Here is a 20,901-nt window from a genome sequence, read left to right on the forward strand (position 1 = left end):
ATCCTCCCAGCATCTCACTTCAGCAACATGGAAGTTCTCTGAACCCCATTATTCAGGGTTTTTGTGGAGGCCTTATTATATAGGAATGATTGATTAAATCATTGATAATTGGTGATTATCAATCTTCAGCCCCTCTCTTCTCCCTGGAGGTCAACGGAGTGGACCTGAAAGTTCCAGCCCTTTAATCACACGGTTGGTTCCCCTGGCAACCAGTCCTCATCCTCCAACACAGTCACCTCATTAGCATAAACTCAACATGATTGAAAGGGTCTTATTATGAAAACAAAAGACATTCCTCTTACCTCTATCACTTAGGAACTCTGCACCAGGAACCAGAGACAAAGACAGAAATATATATTTCTTATTATAGCACAGATGATAACAAGACATTTCATATGAGGCAGTGTCTTTCTTCCCAGCTTTCCTTTTATATTCCCTTAGCAGTAACTGGAAATTTGGATAGAGGAGACAGATGGGTCATGTAATCTCTTGTCAACTGAAGCAATGTGGACCCTGAAGTTTAAGAGACATTTCTGCATTAGAGCCCAAGTTGAGGCCCTCAAAAGTCCTCATGGAAACTACAATGCTTTCTGCCACATTGCAAGTTTCTCACTTCCAGTCCCTGAAGAAGCAGAGCTAGAGATGTGGGGCTAACTATGGACAGCTTTAGGAAGTCATGAGGTTAAAGAGCATTCATGTAGCAATTGTTCATAGAGGGGGTTCTAAGCTTCACAACAACTCTCCAAAGTCAGTGGTGATCATTATACCCATTTTACAGATGACAAAAGTAGGTTCAGTGACTTAGATGACCACAATGAATTAACTTATATGCAACTTATCCTCTTGCCAAAAACCAGTTAAAAAATTAAAAATATATGAAATAGCTAATTTCAGGCTTTAGATAACAGACTCACAGGAATCAGAAAGAAAACAATCACTCCAGTTTTCTGCTTGGATTTATTTTCCAGATTGTAGTGCAGAGACAGAGTATCCAAGCAAAAAAGAACAATATTGCTGAATTCAGGAAACTGAGATTTGAGTTTAAGGAGGCTGAGGTGGCTGGAATTTGAAGGGCAGAGTATCAAAGATAAGGGAATATGCAGAGAAAGAACTCCAGAAATATGCTTTAGAGTCCTCCTTGAGACTGTTCATCACATAGTACAGGGAGTTGTCAATTCCCAACTAGCCAGAACAGGGAGACCTCACTGTCTCCCTAAAGACCCTATGGGGTAATCCCTTAATAATATGGGTAAACCAGTCTCAAGTAAAGGCTACTCTACACCCATCCTAACAAAGCTTAAAAAGAAGCCTAAAAAGGATCAAGATGATTCAAATAAACGTGACAATCAACTAAAACAAACTTTTTTTCTCTTTAAAGGAAGACAACAAAATCTAGACATTCAATAATGTAACATCGAAAATGCCTAGCACCCATCCAAAAATTACAAGACATTCAATGAAGCAAGAATGAGACCAATAACCGGAAGGAGAGAAAAAGTCAAGAGAAAGAGACAAAGAAATGAAGAAACAAACCATTAACAGACAAAACCTTTAACGTTTAAACAGCTAAAAACATATATTATAAATATCCTCAAATATTTAAAGGAAAACATGAATATAATGAGAAGAGAAATGAAAGATATGAAAAAGAATTAAATGGAACATTTGGAACTAAAAAATATAATATTTGAAATAAAAAATCTATTGAATGGCTTTTTAGCATATTAGACACTGAAAAATAAAAAATTGAAAATATATAGCAATTAAGTAATTAAACATATAGCATTAGAAACTACACAAATTGAAGCAGATAAAGAACAAAGGTTCTAGAGACTTCTGGTTCTAAAATGGCAGTGTAGACACAGGCTGACTTCACTCCCCACAACAGAAAAATCGAAACAAATATACAGTGCTGAGATTATTACCAGCAATATCCCAGAACTATGAGTCATTTCTGGTGGGCTACAGAGAAGTGAAAAAAAAACTCAGAGCAGACTGTAAGAGAATGGAATTTCCCATATCTTGATGCCCCTCCCCACATTCTGTGTGGCACTAAGCCTGTGAAAAATCTTCCCCAAATCATGGTTTCTACATTGGAAACGTGAGGGGAAGGTGGCAACCAGCTTCCTTACCATCCTGAGTTTCCTGGCAAAAGGCTTATTCATGCCTCAACCCACAGGAGGCATCATGAGTGGCTCAGAGACAAAGCAGGGAGGCAGGATTAACATCCCCAGCCCTGGAAACTGTGCTCTGTAACTCAGTCAAAAAAGATACTAAATCAGAGTAGCTGTTCTGCGGCATCATGTTGTAGGAGGTATGTTTCACATGTCTCCTGGGCGTGAACTCAGGAGGCAGGCAGATCACCTAAGGTCAGGAGTTCAAGACCAGCCTGGTCAACATGGTGAAACCCCATCTCTACTAAAAAATACAAAAATGTGCCGGGTATGGTGATGTGTGCCTGTAATCCCAGCTATGCCGTAGCCTGAGGCAGAAGAATCACTTGAACTCAGGAGGCAGAGGTTGCAGTAAGCCAAGATCATGCTACTGCACTCCAGCCTAAGCAACAGAGTGAGACTCCATTTCGAAAAATAAATAAGTAAATAAATTTAAGAATTAAAAAAGAATAAAAGTCCTAATATACATTTTATATATAATATATATATACACACACACATACACATACAGAGTTTAATGATCTGCGGGAAAATACCAGCTACAGTCTAATATGCAAATACTTGAAATCCCAGAAATTGGGAGGGGAAAACATATTTGAAGAAAATTTCCAAATGTGATGGAAATTATATGCCCACAAATCCAAGAAGCTAAGTAAACCCCAAGCGGGGCAAACACAATGAATAGCACAATGAATAGCACTAAAGCACATTATAATCAAATATCTGAAAATCAGGAGTAAAGAGAAAAATGTTAAAAGCAGCCAGACAAAAAAGATCTATTACATACAGGAGGACAAAGATAAGAATGATGATAGACTTCCTGTTCAAAACACTGCAAGTCAGAAGACAATGGTGTGACATATTTAAGTGCTGAAAGAAAATAAAAATTGCCAGCCTAGAATTCAAATTCTACATCCAGTGAAAATAGCTTTCAAAAACAAAGAACAAATAAAGATTTTTTTCAGCCAAACAAAGCTTACCTATACTGCAAGGACAGTCAAAGGAATTTTACAGGCTAAAGGAAAATGATACCAGAAGGAAACTCAGAACTATAGAGAGAAATTGAAGATTGCTGGAAATGGTAGGTATTTAGGTAAATATAAAGCTGTTTTATTTATTTAAAAGACAATTAATGGTTTACAGGAAGAATAATTCCTGCTTGGGAAATGAAGAGAGGAGGAAATATTGCAAGCACGGGCAATTTAACCATCTCTTTTATTTCTGTCATATTACTTTCTGCTTATCGTAGCCTACTGGGTAGTACCCTTCTTTGCTCCTACCTACTCACCATAGATGTGATCAATAAATAATCTTCCTGAAGCTCAGCCCTCAACCCCAAGCAGTATTCAATCTTTACAACCTTCCCATTACATATGTGGTAAAGTCTATAGTCCCTAACCCAGCATTCTAAGCCTACTGTAATCTGGACTAAACCCACCCACTGGCCGGACACAGTGGCTCACGCCTATAATCCCAGCACTTTGGGAGACTGAGTCAGGTGGATCACTTGAGCCCAGGAGGTAGAGACCAACCTAGGCAACATGGCAAAACCCCGTCTCTAAAAAAAACTTAGCCAGGTATGGTGGTGCACACCTGTGGTCCCAGCTACTCAGGAGGCTGAGGTGGGAAGATCACTTGAGCCTGAGAGGTTGAGGTTTCAGTGAGCCAAGATCACACCACTGCACTTCAGCCTGGGTGACAGAGCAATACTCTATCTCAAAAAACAAAACCAAAAACTTGCCCACCCTTATCTACTGCCTCTACCATGCACAAATAATGTGAGTCTTCTTACCTCCTCCTAGATTCTTTTTTTTTTTTTTTAATTTGAGATGGAGTCTTGCCCTGTCACCCAGGCTGGAGTGCAATGGCGTGATCTCTGCTCACTGCAACCTCCACTACCCGGGTTCAAGCAATTGTCCTGTCTCGGCCTCCCGAGTAGCTGGGATTACAGGTGCATGCTACCACACCCAGCTAATTTCTTGTATCTTTAGTAGAGACAGGATTTCTCCATGTTGGTCAGGCTGGTCTCAAACCCCTGACTTCATGATCCACCTGCCTCAGCCTCCCAAAATGCTGGGATTATAGGTGTGAGCCACCACACCTGGCCCTAGATTCTTATCTCTAAGCCTCTACTCACTTTCCTTTCTCCCTGCTATGTCCTGCTCCTCCCCACTCCCCACCCTCCCCCCACACACTTTTTCCTGTCTTCCCTCACCTTTAAGACCAGGCTGAAGTCTGACATCCCTCCCACCTTGTTCACATTCCCAAGGCCATGATTATCTACAGAAAGACCATGGGCTCTGGAGTCAGATGAACCTGAATTCCAGTCCTGCCTCCACCACCAAATAGGTAAGAGACCTTGAGGACTGGCTTAATTTCAATTTCCCCATCTTTTAAATGGGGAGGGGTGAAGGGATAATTGTCTTAGGTTATTGCATTGTTGTTAGGCTTAAAATGAAATAATGGCTGTTAAGTGCCAAATACTTGTATTAAGACACCTAATTGTTAACTCACAGCCCACCCTTTTCTTTTAAAACCTGAGATTCAGAAATGAAGATAATATTCTAGGAACTGCATAGGAGATCAAATGACCCTCATTTTCTTCATCTAGGACACTGTTTCTGTTAGTGCAGGTTAAGATCTTAATGGCTTCATACTGCAGCAGCCCCTAAATGTTTTTCACATAAGGTTTTGCTGAATTGTATCTTCTCTGGTCTGCTCAGTTGATTTTGTTGAAGCTGAGAACTAATTTGTCCCCAAGTTCACCTCATACACAGAGTTCCCTCTTGTGTGCCTATCCCTCACCTCTGAGGAAAGGGGCTGCCTGCCTGATTCAGGGAGCTCATCCCCAGGTGGAGAAGTCACTGCTTTGTCTGGATGCAATTGAAGGTTTTTGCCAAAAGCCTCTGCTGTTCCCAAATGACCACTATCTGCCTATAGCTCTAACCAGCAGAGATGTGGGTGTTGGATGAGACACTAGGTCTTCAGTCTGCTTTTCAGATGTAGAGTTTTGAATTTAGATATGGAAAGAAACGTGGGAAGTAATCTAGCTCAACCTCATTTTACAGATGATGAAACTGACACCAGACAAGTGCATTGTCCAGGCAGTGGAATTTCTGATTCCAGGTAAGTGGTCTCACTAAGTCAGGAATGGCCCAAAAAGTTTACTCCAGACTACAGGGTGATCTGTGTTGTTCACCACTATATCTCCGGTGCCTGGCACCAAGGTTGTCACTAGTAATCACTCCCCAAACATTTACTGAGTGAATGAATGAATCTTGAAGTACTAACACTAATCAATTAGCATCCAGAACTTTGAGGCCACTCACAGGCTTAACAGAAAGCTTGTGAGACCTCTTAGTGATGTCTGCCATGAGTGCAGCAGGGGAAAGGAGTGGAACCCCTAAAGTAAACTCTGCAGCTTCTCATATGTAATGGTAGACTCAGGGAGCCACTGACACCTTAGTAAGAATTAGTTTACAAGCCATAGAGAATTTATGTACATCCCAAGGGTCTGAGAAAAAAGTAGATAGGACTCTGAAATTATTGGCCCAGGAAAAAGACTCACAGGTTTGGGATCTAGATGTTCAAGCAATAGGGTCAGGGGTGCAGGACACGCTGTCCAAGGCAAGCTTGGATCAAGGTTGGCACTCACCCAAGACGTGCCAGGCACCTCGCACTCTCTTTCCAATTATCTGTAAAGAACAGACAACAACCTAAAGAACATTTTCTGCTTTTTTTTAAAGAAGAGACAGGGTCTGACTCTGTGGGCCAGGTTGTAGAGCAGGGACACAATCATAGCTCACTACAGCCTTGACCTCCTGGGCTCAAGCAATCCTCCTGCCTCAGCCTCCTGAGTGGCTGGGACCACAGGCACATGCCATCATACCTGGGTAATTTTTCATTTTTTGTAGAGATGTGGTCTCACTATGGTGCCCAGACTGGTCTCAAACTCCTGGCCTCAAGTGAACCTCCTGCCTCGGACTCCCAGAGTGCTGGGGTAACAGGCGTGAGCCCCCATGTCCAGTTGTTTGCTGCATTTTAATAGGGATCAAAACCTAAGCTAAAGAAGCACCAGTCAGCAAGTAAAGGAGTTTCAGACCCAGTGAAGCCTTTGCAGGTGTATTCGTTTCCTAGGGCTCCTGTAACAAAGTACCACAAACCACGTGGCTTAAAATGACAGGAATGTATTCTCTCACACTTCCAGAAGCTAGAAGTCCAAAATCAAGGTGTCAGTAGGGCTATGTTCTTTGAACTCTCTAGTAAGGGAGCCTTCATATCTCTTCCAGCCTCTTGTAGCCCCAGGCATTCCTTGGCTTGTAGCATCATCACTCCAATCTCTGCCTCCCTCTTCACATGGTTGTCTTTCCTCTGTTGCCCAGGCTGGAGTGCCGTGGCACGATCTTGGCTTACTGTAACCTCTGCCTCAAGCAATTCTTCTGCCTCAGTCTCCCGAGTAGCTGGGATTACAGGCACCCGCCACCACACCTGGGTAATTTCTTGTATTTTTAGTAGAGACGGGGTTTCACTATATTGGCCAGGCTGTTCTTGAATTCCTGACCTCAGGTGATCTGCTCATCTCAGCCTCCCAAAATGCTGGGATTACAGGCATAAGCCACCGAGCCCAGCCTTTTCTCCTCTTCTTATAAGGACACCAGTCATATTGGATTAGGGCCACTCTAATTCAGTATGACTTAAACTTGATTACACCTGCAAAGACCCTGTTTTCAGATAAAGTCACACAGGTACCAGGGGTTAGGACTTCAGCATATCTTTTTGGAAGAACACAATTCAACCCACAACAGCAGGAATTCTCATCCCCAAGACAACTTGGAAGATGAGGAGAGAGGCACTCGTCACTGGGGTGAGGCCAGCTCTGGAAACCTCAACCTGGCAAGAGCTGTGCTGCCACGTCGGCTGCTCCCTCCTCCCTTCTTCTCCACATGAAGGTCCTTTCCAATGGGTCCCATGCCAGGATGTCACAGTTCCTCTCTAGAACTGATGGCATTGTGATCAGATAGAGGTGACTCCTGGTCTCAAAGTTTTCTCCCAACCGTAGAAGCCAATTGCGGGGACACTGGCTTCCAGAGTTGGGAGAAAAGGCTCACGGTCATTATCAACCTCACTGACATGGGAGTCAGGGCCTGGTGGGAATCCTGGAGCCACGGCTCTCAAGCTGTGAAGCCTGGGACAAGTGACCAAACATCTCTGAGCCTCAGCTTCCTCCTCTGGAAAGGGGACCTCACAGAGATAGGTGTGGTTTTTGTCCTTAATAGTGTCAAGTTGAGGCCCTGGAACCATCTACCTGCTTCTTCTGAGCCAAATAAAGAGAGCCCAGAAATGCAAAAGACCTCAGAGGTGATGGGCCCAGGTTCATCCCCCACCACCAGGAAAAAAAAAAAAAGGAAGACAAATAAAATGGCCATTTTAACTTATATCCTCTGCATTAATTTTCACAGTTAACTGCTGAACTGACTAAATTCTTTTCTTTTCTTAAGGACCTTTATAAATTCTATCATTAATAAAATCAGACATTCAATTAGAAGGAAACTCTGATTGGTAACCGATCATTTCCTCGATACCTTTCTCTCCCTCTCATTCTCTGCAAAATCCCTGAATTTTCCCGGACTTTTCCCTGCCGGTGCTCCATTTCCCATTTGTCCCTCTTCTTCCCCCAACGCCTGTCAGCACCCCCAACAAAAGCCAGAGAAGAACAGGAGCTGATTCCATTAACCTCTGTCAATGCTTAAATCTCTCTCTTAATTAACATGAGTTAATATGATTAATCAAAATAATGAGACAAACCTATTAAATTAGGGGACTCAAATGACAGAACTCAGCAGGAGTGGTAAAGGCAGGAGGAGGTGATCAGAAAGGCCAGGTTGGGGGTGGCGAGTGCAGAGGTGAGGAGGGCAGGGCTTTGGGCAGCCAGCCCAGTCCAGCCCAGCCCAGCTCTGGGCTGGTGGAAGATGTGGGCAGTAGCCTGGATAAATTGCCTCTGAGGAGGTGTTCAGTGTTTGTGCCACTCTTGTCTAGTTACAACCAGTCCTTGTACTTTCCTGGGGCCTGCCCAGCTCCTTTCTAGGCACCCCCAGGTTCTGAATTATTCATTTTTTTAGAGAAGAGGTCTCTCTAGGTTGCACAGGCTGTTCTTGAACTCCTGGGCTCAAGCGATCCTCCGATACAGCTGGGATTGCTGGCACACACCACAGTACCCAACCCTCTCTTATGTTGCCCACGCAGATCTCAAACTCCTGGGCTCAAGCAATCCTCCCGCCTTGGCCTCCTGAGTAGCTAGGATTATAGGCACACACCCCTACACCTAGCTTTGAATTCTTTTTTTTTTTTTTTTTTTTACCCTTCTAAGACAGGGTCTCACTCTGTAGCCCAGGCTGGAGTGCAGTGGTGTGATGATAGCTCACTGCAGCCTCAAACTCCCAGGCTCAGGTGACCCTCCCAACTCAGCCTCCCAAGTAGCTAGGACTATAGGCATGCGCCACCATGTCCAGCTAATTTTTGAATTTTTTTTGTAGAAATGGGTTTCACCATGTTGCCCAGACTGGTCTGGAACTCCTGACCTCAAGTGATCCACCCACCTCGGTCTCCCAAAGTGCTGGGATTATAGGTGTAAGCTACCGCACCCTGCCTCAGGCAGCCTTCGAATTCTTGATATCTCTGCCTGGGTGATCTCTGTCTCCAATGGCTATATCATCTCCCTCTTGAAGCCAGGCTCTTGGAAATAGCCACGTGTCCTAAAGCAGAATGACTCAAACCCCAGCTCTGACCCCTCACAGGATATGAAACCTGGAGAGAATTATTTTACCTTTGAGGCTCAGTGGACCCACCTGCAGGAATGGGAATAATCATCCTGAGTTTGAATAACTGCTGGAAGAATTCAGAGAAACACTGTGTAGGAATACCTGCCCCAGCACCACGGTGGATCCCCAGGAAATGTTCCTTCCTTCCTTCTTCCCCCGGTATGACTATGCTAACACCTTAAGATTCCACAGTGCTTTTTATTTCTAAGCATTTCCATATATATCATTCCACCGAAACTCTTAGATAAGCAGACAGACATTATTTACAGATCAGTGAGGTTTTGCAAACATAACTGAGCACCTATTGTGTGTTGGCCACTGAGCAAAATCACCGAGATCCCACAAAGGTGAAGTGGCTTATCTGGGGTCTCTTCCGGACAGACCCGGGTCTCCTAACTCCTAGGACAATGGGATTTCCATTGCCTCAACCCCAAGTAACCAGGAACTCCCATGGTGCCCCAGGGCTCCTTATTTTCACCCTGGATTATTCTCAAGCTGTGGTAGCTTCCACCACATGCAAGTGGTTCCGTGGCCTCCAGCAGCTGAGTTGCTCAATCGGAAGTCCATTCAAAGGAGTACAACGTCTCCCCAACGCAGGACATCTGACATCTCACAGATGACCTGGGCTCATCCTCAGAATTTTGAATTCTAGGAAATCTAGGCCCTTGGAGCCTCTTCTGTGCTACCTCAAGTGCTCCCCAGGCAGCAGGGTGGCCCACAGTTACACACCTCTGCAGGCACAGTGCTCAGGTGGAGAAGCTCTTAGGAAAATCCCTGGGGAGAATCCTATTCTGGGCCTGGGACCACCTGACACCGCTATGGAATGATTTTCTCTTTTCACTAGAAGCAGATAAGAGTCACACTAAGATCTAAGGGTACCTTCCCAGAGATGGGCTGAATATTGGCAACGAAGGAGAAAGCGTATCTAAACATCTCCTGCTAAAAGCCCCACTTTCTTTAGATTCATGTTCACATCTTTTTATGTTTCTGTAAAAGAATAAATAGAATCATGCCCCTCATGTCCCAAACGAGGTAAGAGGAGTGACTGGATGACACCACAAGCTCCCAACCCTGTCCTGCCCCTCCCCCACACACAGAGGGTCAAAGCAACCACTCCCCACCTTCCTCTCCAGCCCTAACACTGAGTGGTTTCCCGGTTGTTCTTGAAGAGCTTGGCTGTGCAAAAAACTTTTCCTCACATACCCATCACTGAATGAGCCAGTCCAGCTCCCGACCCAGGACCCCCCTTCAGACAGCTCAACAACCCACCTTCAGACACAGGGCTGCAGACCGTCATTCCTGAGCAGCAACCCTTGGCATTGCACCTCAAAGGGAACAAAGAGGGAGTGGGTGAGACCCCGGAACTCGTTTTGTCTCCTGGCGTCCTGTGATATCCACTTCACGATGAGGAAAATGATAACAACAATAATATGTAACAAAAACAGCAATAGCAGCCAGGCACAGTGGCTCACACCCGTAATCTCAGCACTTTGGGAGGCCGAGGTGGGAGGGTCACTTGAGGTCAGGATTTCGACACCAGTCTGGCCGACATGGTGAAACCCCATCTCTACTCAAAATACAAAAAATTAGCCTGGTGTGGTGGTGGGCATTGGTAATCCCAGCTAATTGGAAGGCTGAGGCAGGAGAATCACTTGACCCTGGGAGGCAGAGATTGCAGTGAGCCAAGATCACACCACTGCACTCCAGCCTGGGCAACAGAGCAAGACTCCATCTCAAAAACAAAAAAATAGCAATAGCTATTTGTATTGTATATTTACTGCTATTTAATATATAGCAATAGCTATATATATATCTATTAATATGTAGCAATAGCTATATATATATCTATATATATATATAGATATATATATAGCTCTGTTGCCCAGGCTGGAGTGCAGTGGTGCGATCTCAGCTCACTGCAACCTCTGCCTCTCCTGCCTCAGCCTCCTGAGTAGCTAGAATTACAGGTGCCTGACACCATGCCCGGCTAATTTTTTTATTTTTAGTAGAGACAGGGTTTTGCCATGCTGGCCAGCTGATCTCGAACTCCTGACCTCAAGTGATCCAGCCACCTTGGCCTCCCAAAGTGCTGGGATTACAGGCATGAGCCAGCACACGCAGCCTCCCACTTTTTGGAATTGGATCCATCAACTCTCCCGTTTCTCCTCTTTGTCCATTTTGTGTCTTTAATCTCTTTCTCTTCTCTGGAATCTCCCCCCTTAACCCTGAGTATCCATCATCCCTAAAATAAAATCCACAGCTGCATGTAACAAAAAACCCAACCAAAATGCTTTAAACAATCATAAACTGTATTATGTCTCATTAGTGAGAAGCCTGGGTGGGTCTCAGGCAGTCTCCAGTGGCTGTCAGGAGCAGGGTCAGCATTCTGTCCTCACATGGCTTCCCTCGTGATGGTTATACGGTGGCCAGCAGCATCACGGCCACACATTTCCTTATTCAGAAAAACTGTTCCCTCGATCAGTCTGATTGGACCATGAAGTCAAGTGCCCATTCCTGGACAATAAATCAGTGGCCAGGGGAACACCCCGCACTGATGGACCTAAGCCAGTGTTCCTAAGCCAATCAATGGCAAAGAGGCATAGAATTGCTGAGATTGGCTTAATCAGCATCCATCCCGGCAACTCTGAGTCAAAAAGGTTTCATTGGAGTGGGACAAAAACCTTAACAAAACTGGGGTTCTGTTAGGAAGTAAGAAGTGAGAGAACAGGGGCTTGGCAGACAAGAAACAGCTGTACCACTCCACTTTCTTCTACTCCCTCTACTGCCCTCTCTCCTTCTCCTAACCCCCACCCTCCTTCAGGAGCCACTGCATTGGCTGTCATTGCTAACCAGTGCACTGCTTCAGATCCCCACCCTTCCACTCTACTAGAAGTGCACTTGCAAATATCAGTGGTGTCCTAATTTGGACTCTGTGGGCTTTGACACCTCCAATTCCCTTCTTTACCCTCTCCATCCATCACCCTACTCATGACCTTCAGATGATCAAGACATCCTCTTCCATAACATGCTCCCCATCACTCATCAATGTTTATTCCACAAACACGTTTTGAGCATCTACCATTCTGCACCTAATACTTTGCAAATTCCTCTGGAATGCACAGTTTAGTTGTGTCATTGTTCACTGCAACAATTGCAATAACTTCCTAACCAGCCACTCTGCCTCCAGTCTCTCTCCACCCACAATCTGTCTTCCTTGGTCACAAGGGTAATCTTTCCAAATGCAAGTCTGATTATCATACTACCCTGCTTGCATTTCTCCTACAGGAGAAAGCCTAAAGTCCCCAGCATGGCATTTAAGCACGGCCATGGCACCCAGGCCCCACCAGCCTCTCCTAGGGTGTAGCCCATCCTTTCTACTCTTATAATGTCAGCTCTGAGAATGATGAACTACTATTTTCCAAGCAGATCATGAGCTTTCTTAATTTGGAGTTTTGCTCATACTTTCTTCTTAACTAAAATGCCTTCCCTTGATTTTTCTGTTAGGAAAAACCCTACATTTTTCAAAACCCAGGCTTCATGAGACCTTCTCAGTAAATTCTTCTCCAAGGCTGAATGAAGCATGTCCTCTGTGGTTCCATGTCAATCATAAGCAATTCTCATGGCATACTACTATTAGGTTTATACTCGTGAATTCTTACAGGGGAAGGACAGGATCTAATTCACCATTCTGTACGAAGCACAAATACCCGGCAATGCACACTCAATATATGTTTGAAGAACTAAAGTAAGCCGAGCGCGGTGGCTCACGCCTGTAATCCCAGCACTTTGGGAGGCAGAGGTTGGTGGGTCACAAGGTCAGGAGTTTGAGACCAGCCTGGCCAACATGGTGAAACCCCATCTCTACTAAAAATACAAAAATTAGCTGCACGTTGTGGCCCATGCCTGTAGTCCCGGCTACTCAGGAGGCAGAAGAATCGCTTGAACCTGGGAGGCGGAGGTTGCAATGAGCCGAGATCGCGCCACTGCACTCCAGCCTGGGTGACAGAGTGACACTCTGTCTCAAAAAAAAAAAAAACTAAAGTGAGCTACTTATTTCAACCTCCTCTCTTCTCAGACGGGGAACCTGAGGGTAAAAGAGGAAGTGACTGACAATGGTTACTCTGTGTGTTTAATCAGTGTTCTGTCAGTTCAAGTAGGAAAAAAAAAGTCTTAAACAAAAAAGGAATTTATTTGGTGCACTGAATTTAACTGTCTCTCCTCAGGCACAATTTCAATCTAAAGATTCGAGAAGTATCATCGAGACCTAATTCTCAGCTCCACTTTCCTCTTTATCAGCTTCATTCTCTGGTTCTGTATCAGAACAAAATGGCTGCCAAGAGCTCCAGCCTAAATTCCCCCACCTCCCTACCCCAGTTCATATCAGTGGAAAGAGAATGTCTTTTTGTGGTCATGTAAGCAAAAGTCCCAACGTTTGTTCTGATTGTGACTTGAGTCACATGCAATGGCCTGATTGGCAAGTTGCAGGTCACATGTTCATCCATGCATCTTTGGGCAGTCAACACCATCAAGCATGTGAACTGAGAATGGGAGAGCAATGATTCCCTCTAGATTAATGCTGTCCAATAGAATGTTCTGTGGTGAGTTCATGGAAAGTTCACAGAGTGCAGCTTGGGTGGCATCTCTGTGGCCATATTATTATTCTGAGTCTCAGAGTTTCTAAAGCTACAGAATACAGGAGATGTCTACCTTTCTCTTTCCCTCCCTCTCTCCCTGCCTCCCTTTCTGTCTTCCTTCCTTCTTTCCTTCCATCCTTCCATTAGCCATACCATGAGCACCTCCTAGGTATAATTTTCTACGCTAGATACCTTACATTATTGATTCATGTATTCATTCACACATTCATTAAATATCTTTTATACACCAAGCGTTCAGCTCTAGGAATTAAAATCTGAACAAGAAAGGTTCCCTCCTGGAAAGTAAGACAACACTGAGTAACTATTTACCAATACTACAGGCATTAGAAAGGGAGAGGACAAGACAGTGGTCTTCGGCATGTCTAGAGGAAGCCTCGGTGACATTAACCTGAGACTAGAGGAGGAAGAGTGAGGGGCTGGGTGAGGGGGTGTGGTCCGGGCAGAGGGACAGCAAGGGGCAATAAAGGGTTGGAAGCAGAGGTGTGACGTGCTCAGATTTGCATCTTAAAAAGATCCCTCTGGGAATTATGCTAGTAAAAAAAAGCCAGTCCCCAAAGATTCCATACCGTATGATTCCATTTATATAACATTCTTGAAGTGACAAAATTACAGAAATGGAGAACAGATTAGTGGTTGCCGGGGTCAAAGATGGGGTGAGATAGAAGGAGAAGAGTTTGGCTATAAAAGGGCAGCATGAGTTGTTATGGACTGAATGCTTGTGCCCCCAACCCCCAAAATACATATGCAGAAGCCCTAACCCCCAATATGACTCTATTGGAGACAGGGTCTGTGAGCAGGTGACAAAGGTTAAAAGGGGTCATAATAGTGGGGCCCTAATCCAATGGGGCTGGTGCCTTTATTAAAGAGGCACACCAGCGTTCTCCCTCTCCATCATGTGAGAACACAGCAAGAAGGTGGCCATCTGCAAGCCAGAAAAGGGTCCTCACCAGGAACTGAATTAGCCAACACCTTGAACTTGAACTCCTAGCCTCCAGAACTATGAGAAATAAACATCTACTGTTTAAGACACTCAGTCTGTGGTATTTTGTTATGGCAGCCCGGGCCAACAAATGTACTAGTGTCATGGGTTGAATAGTATCCTCCCAAAATTCACGTCCACCTAGAACCTCAGATATGAGCTTGCTTGCAGATGTAGTTAACACAAGGATCTCAAGATGAGATCTTTCTAGATTAAGATGAGCCCTAAATCCAATGACTGATATCCTTATAGAAAGAGAAGGGAACATGCACAGAGAGACAGGGAGAAGAAAGGAGGTGAAGATGCCGGCAGAGATTGGAGTTATGCTGGTATGAACAAAGGAATGCCGGGAGCCACCCAAAGCTGGAAGGGATAGGAAAGGTTCTCCCCGAGAGCCTTCAGAGAGAGGATGGCCCTGCCAACACTTTGATTTCAGACTTCTGGCTTCCAAAACGGTGAGAATAAATGTCTATTGTTTTAAGCCACCACGTTTATGGTCATTTCTTACAGCAGGCCTAGAAAACTCATACAACAAAGGACCGATGTGGCACCAGAACTGTTTTTTATTTTATCCATGTTGATATCCTGGTAGTGATATTATACTGTAGTTTTGCAAGACGTTACTATTGAGGGAAACAGGGTGAAGGGTACATGGGAGCTCTTTGTATCATTTCTCACAACTGCATGTGAATCTACAATTATCTCAAAATAAAAAGTTTAATTAAAAAAATTTCCTCTGGGAGCCATGTGGTAAACGGAGAGGAAGCTGAGAGACCAGTTGGTGCCATTGAAGTCATTCATGGGCAAGATAATAGCAGGTAGGCCAGGTGGTTACCAAGGAGACAGAGAGAAGAGGATGGGTTGAGGAGAAAGTTAGAAGGTTGAAGTGACAGCACTTGGGGACCAACTTGGTGATGGGAGTGGAGGAGTAAGAGGTGTCCACGATGACTCTGGCTCGTACAGCAAAAGTATGATGGTGGCTTTAACAGAGGCCTCTGGGCAAAGAGCAGATCTGGGGAGAAAAGAATGGGAACCACAGCATGTTTCAGACAGAACAGTTCAAATAACCAGGCTATCCAGCTTCCTCTCAGAAATGGCCATCTGACCTCATTCTGTCTTTATCTCACATTTTTACTCCACAAAAGAGATTCTAATTGAGTCAGCTTCCTACATTCCAACACGGAACAGGGAAGCCATGCGCCAGGCTACCTCCTGGGCCCCTCTTGTGATCACTGTATACTTGTCTTCTTTTCCTTGGAAACTGATCCTTGGTCTCAAGGCACAAGATATGGCCACTTCATTCAGATAGACTGAGACTGTGGTATGGCAAGAACTTAAGAGTTTCAGGTGTCTCCAATACAGCCAGTGGAGCTTAGCAGAGATGGTCGAGGATGGAGGAAGATTGCTCCTAAAAAAATCTCTCAACTCAATGCCCAAGCAAAGAAGGAAGACCAAGCTGGGCACAGTGGCTCATGCCTGTAATCCCAGCACTTTGGGAGGCTGAGGCAGGTGGATCACGCGGTCAGGAGTTCAAGACCATCCTGGCCAAGATGGTGAAACTCCGTCTCTACTAAAAATACAAAAAATTAGCCACCTGTGGTGGCAGGTGCCTGTAATCCCAGCTACTCGGGAGACTGAGGCACAGTATTGCTTGAACCCAGGATGCGGAGCTTCCAGTGAGCCGAGATCGTGCCACTGCACTCCAGCCTGAGCGACAGAGTGAGACTCCGTCTCAAAAAAAAAAAAGGAAAACCAGAACTCTTCACATCAACTCTAGCTTTGTTTTCTGAGGAGAGGGAAGGTTGGAGGAATCTTTCAGAACAAAGTTGGAGGACTAACACAGCCTGATCTCATAGCTCATCATAAAGCTACAGTAATCAGAATAGTATGAGATTGGCATCAATACAGACAAATAAATTTGCGAAGTAGAATAGAGAATCCAGAAATAGACCCACACACATGATCAGCTGATTTTTGAAAAAGACGTAAAGGCAACTCAGCGGAAAGAGTATAGTCTTTTCAACAAATGCTGCTGGAACAACTGAATATTCATATGGAAAAAGTTGAACTTCGACAAATACCTTACACCATATACAAAAACAAACTCAAAATTGATCATAGAATGAAATGTTAAACCTAAATCTATAAAACTTTAAAAGAACGCATAAGTGAAAAACTTTTGTGATCTTGGGTTAGGCAAAGATTTTTTAGGTAAGACATTAAAAGCACAATCCATAAAAGATTATGTTGCAATCTGTCAAAATTTAAAACTTCTGGGCTGGGTGCCATGGCTCACGCCTATAATCCCAGCACTTTGGGAGGCCGAGGTGGGTGGATCACGAGGTCAGGAGATCGAGACCATCCTGGCGAACACGGTGAAACGCCGTCTCTACTAAAAAATACAAAAAATTAACCGGGAGTAGTGGCGGGCACCTGTGGTCCCAGCTACTCAGGAGGGTGAGGCAGGAGAATGGCATGAACCTGGGAGGCGGAGCCTGCAGTGAGCCCAGATCGCGCCACTGCATCCAGCCTGGGCAAGAGAGCGAGACTCCGTCTCAAAAAAAAAAAAAAAAAAAAAAAATTCTGGTCTTTGAAAGTCTTTTTTTTTTTTTTAATTATTATACTTTCAGTTTTAGGGTACATGTGCACAATATGCAGGTTAGTTACATATGAAAGTCGTTTAAGAGAGTGAAGAGGCAAGCCACATGCTGGGAAAAAATATTTGTGATCTTAATATCTGATAAAAGATATGTATCTAGAGAGTGGGACGTCCGGCTTCAGAACGGGAACCTTTGTTGCCCCAGCGATGAAACAGAGAATTAAATATAGGTGATGCTGAGAAAGGCAAGATTTTTGTTCAGAAGTGTGCCCAGTGCCACACTGTGGAAAAGTGAGGCCAGCACAAGACTAGGCCTAATCTCCATGGTCTCTTCGGGCGGAAGACAGGTCAGGCTGCTGTATTCTCTTACACAGATGCCAGTAAGAACAAAGGCATCACGTGGGGAGAGGATACCCTGATGGAGTATTTGGAGACTCCCAAGAAGCACATCTCTGGAACACAAATGATCTTTGCCGGCATTAAGAAGAAGACAGAAAGGGCAGACTTGATAGCTTATCTCAAAAAGGCTACTATTGAGTAATAATGGGTCACTGCCTTATTAATTACAAAACAGATATGTTTCATGACTTTTTTATGTGGACTATAATAGATCTCATACACCAGAATTCAGATCATGAATGACTGACAGAATATTCTGTTGGGCAGTCCTGACTTAAAACTAAGGCTGGCTTGTGGTTAAATGAGTATGTTCAGTTTTTGAATTTTAATAGTAATTCCAGTTCAGTAAATGCTATCACTGTTTACCCCTTCTAAAGATATGATTAGACTTCATTAGTAGTGTTCAACTTTTCACAAAGATGTTGAATGCCATCTTAAAACTTACTGGAGATTGGTTTTATATTTAGATTTATATAACTGGTTATGTGAATATATTTAAATACTGGGGAAATTCCTTCACTGTCTCAGAACCAAGCAAGATTCACCTGTGTTTTGTGTTCATTTGCCTCTTAAAGGCAAGGGTTGAAGATAAATAAGGGAGCAATGTCTACTTTATATTTTTGGCCTTAACTGTGCCAATCTAATTAGAATTCTCTGTATTTAAAATGGTTCTTTTTACTTATTGAAAGGCATTTTAGTGTGGTTTATGTGTAATATCAAAGATTATTTAACACTTCTCACATTTTATAGATGCTCTACAAGGTCACATGCTTTTAAAATAGTAGCAAGTTAAACTTCACTTTTTTTTTTTTTTTTTTTTTTTTTAGAAACTGATGTTTATTTTCCATTAACCATTTTTCCATGTTGCTTAAGAGCCTATGCAAGAACAGCTTAAGACCATTCAGTGGTTGCTCCTACCCATTCAGTGGCCTGAGCAGTGGGAGCTGCAGACCAGTCTTCCATGGCAGGCTGAGTGCCCCAGTCTTCAGTAGGGAACTGCTGAATAGGCACAGAGGGCACCTGCACACCTTCAGACCAGTCTGCAACCTCAGGCTGAGTAGCAGTGAACTCAGGAGCTGGAGCAGGCCATTCACCCTGAAATTCCTCCTCGGTCACTGCCTTTTCAGCAGCAGCGTGCTCTTCTTTTTCAATCTCTTCAGGATCTCTGTAGAAGTAGAGATCAGGCATGACCTCCCATGGGTGTTCACGGGAAACGGTGCCACGCATGCGCAGAACTTCCCGAGCCAGCATCCACCACATCAAACCCACTGAGTGAGCTCCCTTGCTGTTGCATGGGATGGCAATGTCCACATAGCGCAGAGGAGAATCTGTGTTACACAGAGCAATGGTAGGTAGGTTAACTTAAGATGCCTCTGTGAGAGGCTGGTGGTCAGCCCTGGGATCGGTAACCACAAGAAGCCGTGGCTCCCGGAAGGCTGCCTGGATCTCGTTAGTGAAGGTTCCAGGAGTGAAGCGGCCAGCAATTGGAGTGGCTCCAGTGGCAGCAGCAAACTTCAGCACAACCCTCTGGCCAGTATTCCTGGAGGATATAACACTGACATCAGCAGGGTTTTCAATGGCAACAATAGCACGAGCTGCCAGCAGAAGCTTCTCCCAGGTCCTCTTCAGATTTATGATACAGATGCCATCACTTTTCCTTTTATAGATGTACTGTTCCATCTGGAAGTCAAGATTGGTGCTACCTAAGTGGGTTCCTGCTGCAAGGAACTTAAGGACATCCTCCTCCTTCATCTGCAGGACATCAAGGGCTCCGGACATTGTGAAAGTTTCCCTTTAAGTTACGACGGGAATCCAGAACAACGCCGTATGGATCCCTCTGTAGGTAGTGCGGAAAGGAAACTTCACTCTTTAATTTTTTACAATCTAAGTCAAACTAAGTTATAATTTAGGATTGTCGGGGGGTTTTTTATTTGTTTTTTTTTTGTTTTTGAGACAGAGTTTTGCTCTTGCTGCCCAGGCTGGAGTGCAATGGCACGACCTCGGCTCACCGCAACCTCCACCTCCTGGATCCAAACTATTCTCCTGCCTCAGACTCCTGAGTAGCTGGAATTACAAGCATATGCCACCATGCCAAGCTAATTTTGTATTTTTAGTAGAGATGGGGTTTCTCCAGGTTGGTCAGGCTGGTCTTGAATTCCCGACCTCAGGTGATCCACCCACCTCGGCCTCCCAAAGTGCTGAGATTACAGGCGTGAGCCACCGCACCCATTCAGAAACATAAAACTGTAGAACTGCTGTATATTTGTGATTGGGAATGGTGCTTTTGCCAACTTAAAAGGATTAAAGTAGAGGAGATACACACAAATTTTAAAATTATGTGTGATCATAAGCTTAAGATAATTAAAAAGAAAACCACAGATTAAAAAAAGGATACGTATCTAGAACAAAGACCTTTCAAAACTCAATAAAAAGAAAACAACACAATTTTTCAAATGGGCAAAAGATTTGAACAGATGTTTCAGTAAAGAAGATATAAAAATGGCAAATACACACATGAGAAGATGCTTAACATTATCAGTCATCAGAAAATGCTAGTTAAAGCCACATATGTATTAGAATATCTAAATGTGAAGGGCTGACCACATCAAATGTTCACAAAAATGTGGAACAAGTAGAACTCCCACACACTGTTGGTGGGCATATATAATGGTAGAACCAGTTTGAAAAAGAGTTTGGCACTTTCTAAAATAAAAAACAAAAAAAAAAACTTGATATATGATCCAGCCATTCTACTCCTAGATATTTGCACAAAAGAAATAAAAACATGTGTTAATACAAAAATGTATATGTGAATGCTCATAGACACTTTATTTGTAATAACCAAAAACTGGAAAAACCCCAAATGTCATCAACAGGTGAATTGATAAACATTTGGTATATCCATATAGTGGAATACTACACAGCAATGAAAAGGAATTGGTTATTGATGCATACTAAGATGAATCACAAAGTAATTATGCTGGATGAAAGAATAAGACAAAAAAGAATATGTATGGTATGATTTCAATGATCAAAAAATTCTGGAAAAGGCAAACTAGTATTTAGTGATGAGAAGCAGATGAACAGTTGCCAGGAGATGGAGTGAAGAGGGGAAGGGGTGAGGAGTGATTACAAAGGGGCACTAGGGAGTGACAATGCATATGTTTATTATCTAGATTGTGGTGTTTAAATATGTCAAAACTTGTCAAATTGTACATTTTAAATGTGTTATTTTTGTATGTCAATTATACCTCAATAAAATCATCTTTTTAAAAAG

General features: G+C 43.7%; 2 pseudogenes; one reads left to right on the top strand and one right to left on the bottom strand.

The window, feature by feature from the left end:
- The first annotated feature begins 5,245 nt into the window (after positions 1 to 5,245).
- LOC129393772 (cytochrome c, somatic-like) lies at positions 5,246 to 17,833 on the top strand (annotated as a pseudogene).
- A 535-nt stretch (positions 17,834 to 18,368) lies between these two features.
- LOC100988515 (small ribosomal subunit protein uS2-like) lies at positions 18,369 to 20,456 on the bottom strand (annotated as a pseudogene).
- Between the last annotated feature and the right edge of the window lie 445 nt (positions 20,457 to 20,901).

Source organism: Pan paniscus, chromosome 15 (assembly GCF_029289425.2).
Source record: "Pan paniscus chromosome 15, NHGRI_mPanPan1-v2.0_pri, whole genome shotgun sequence".
In the NCBI taxonomy this organism is placed as follows: Eukaryota; Metazoa; Chordata; class Mammalia; order Primates; family Hominidae; genus Pan; species Pan paniscus.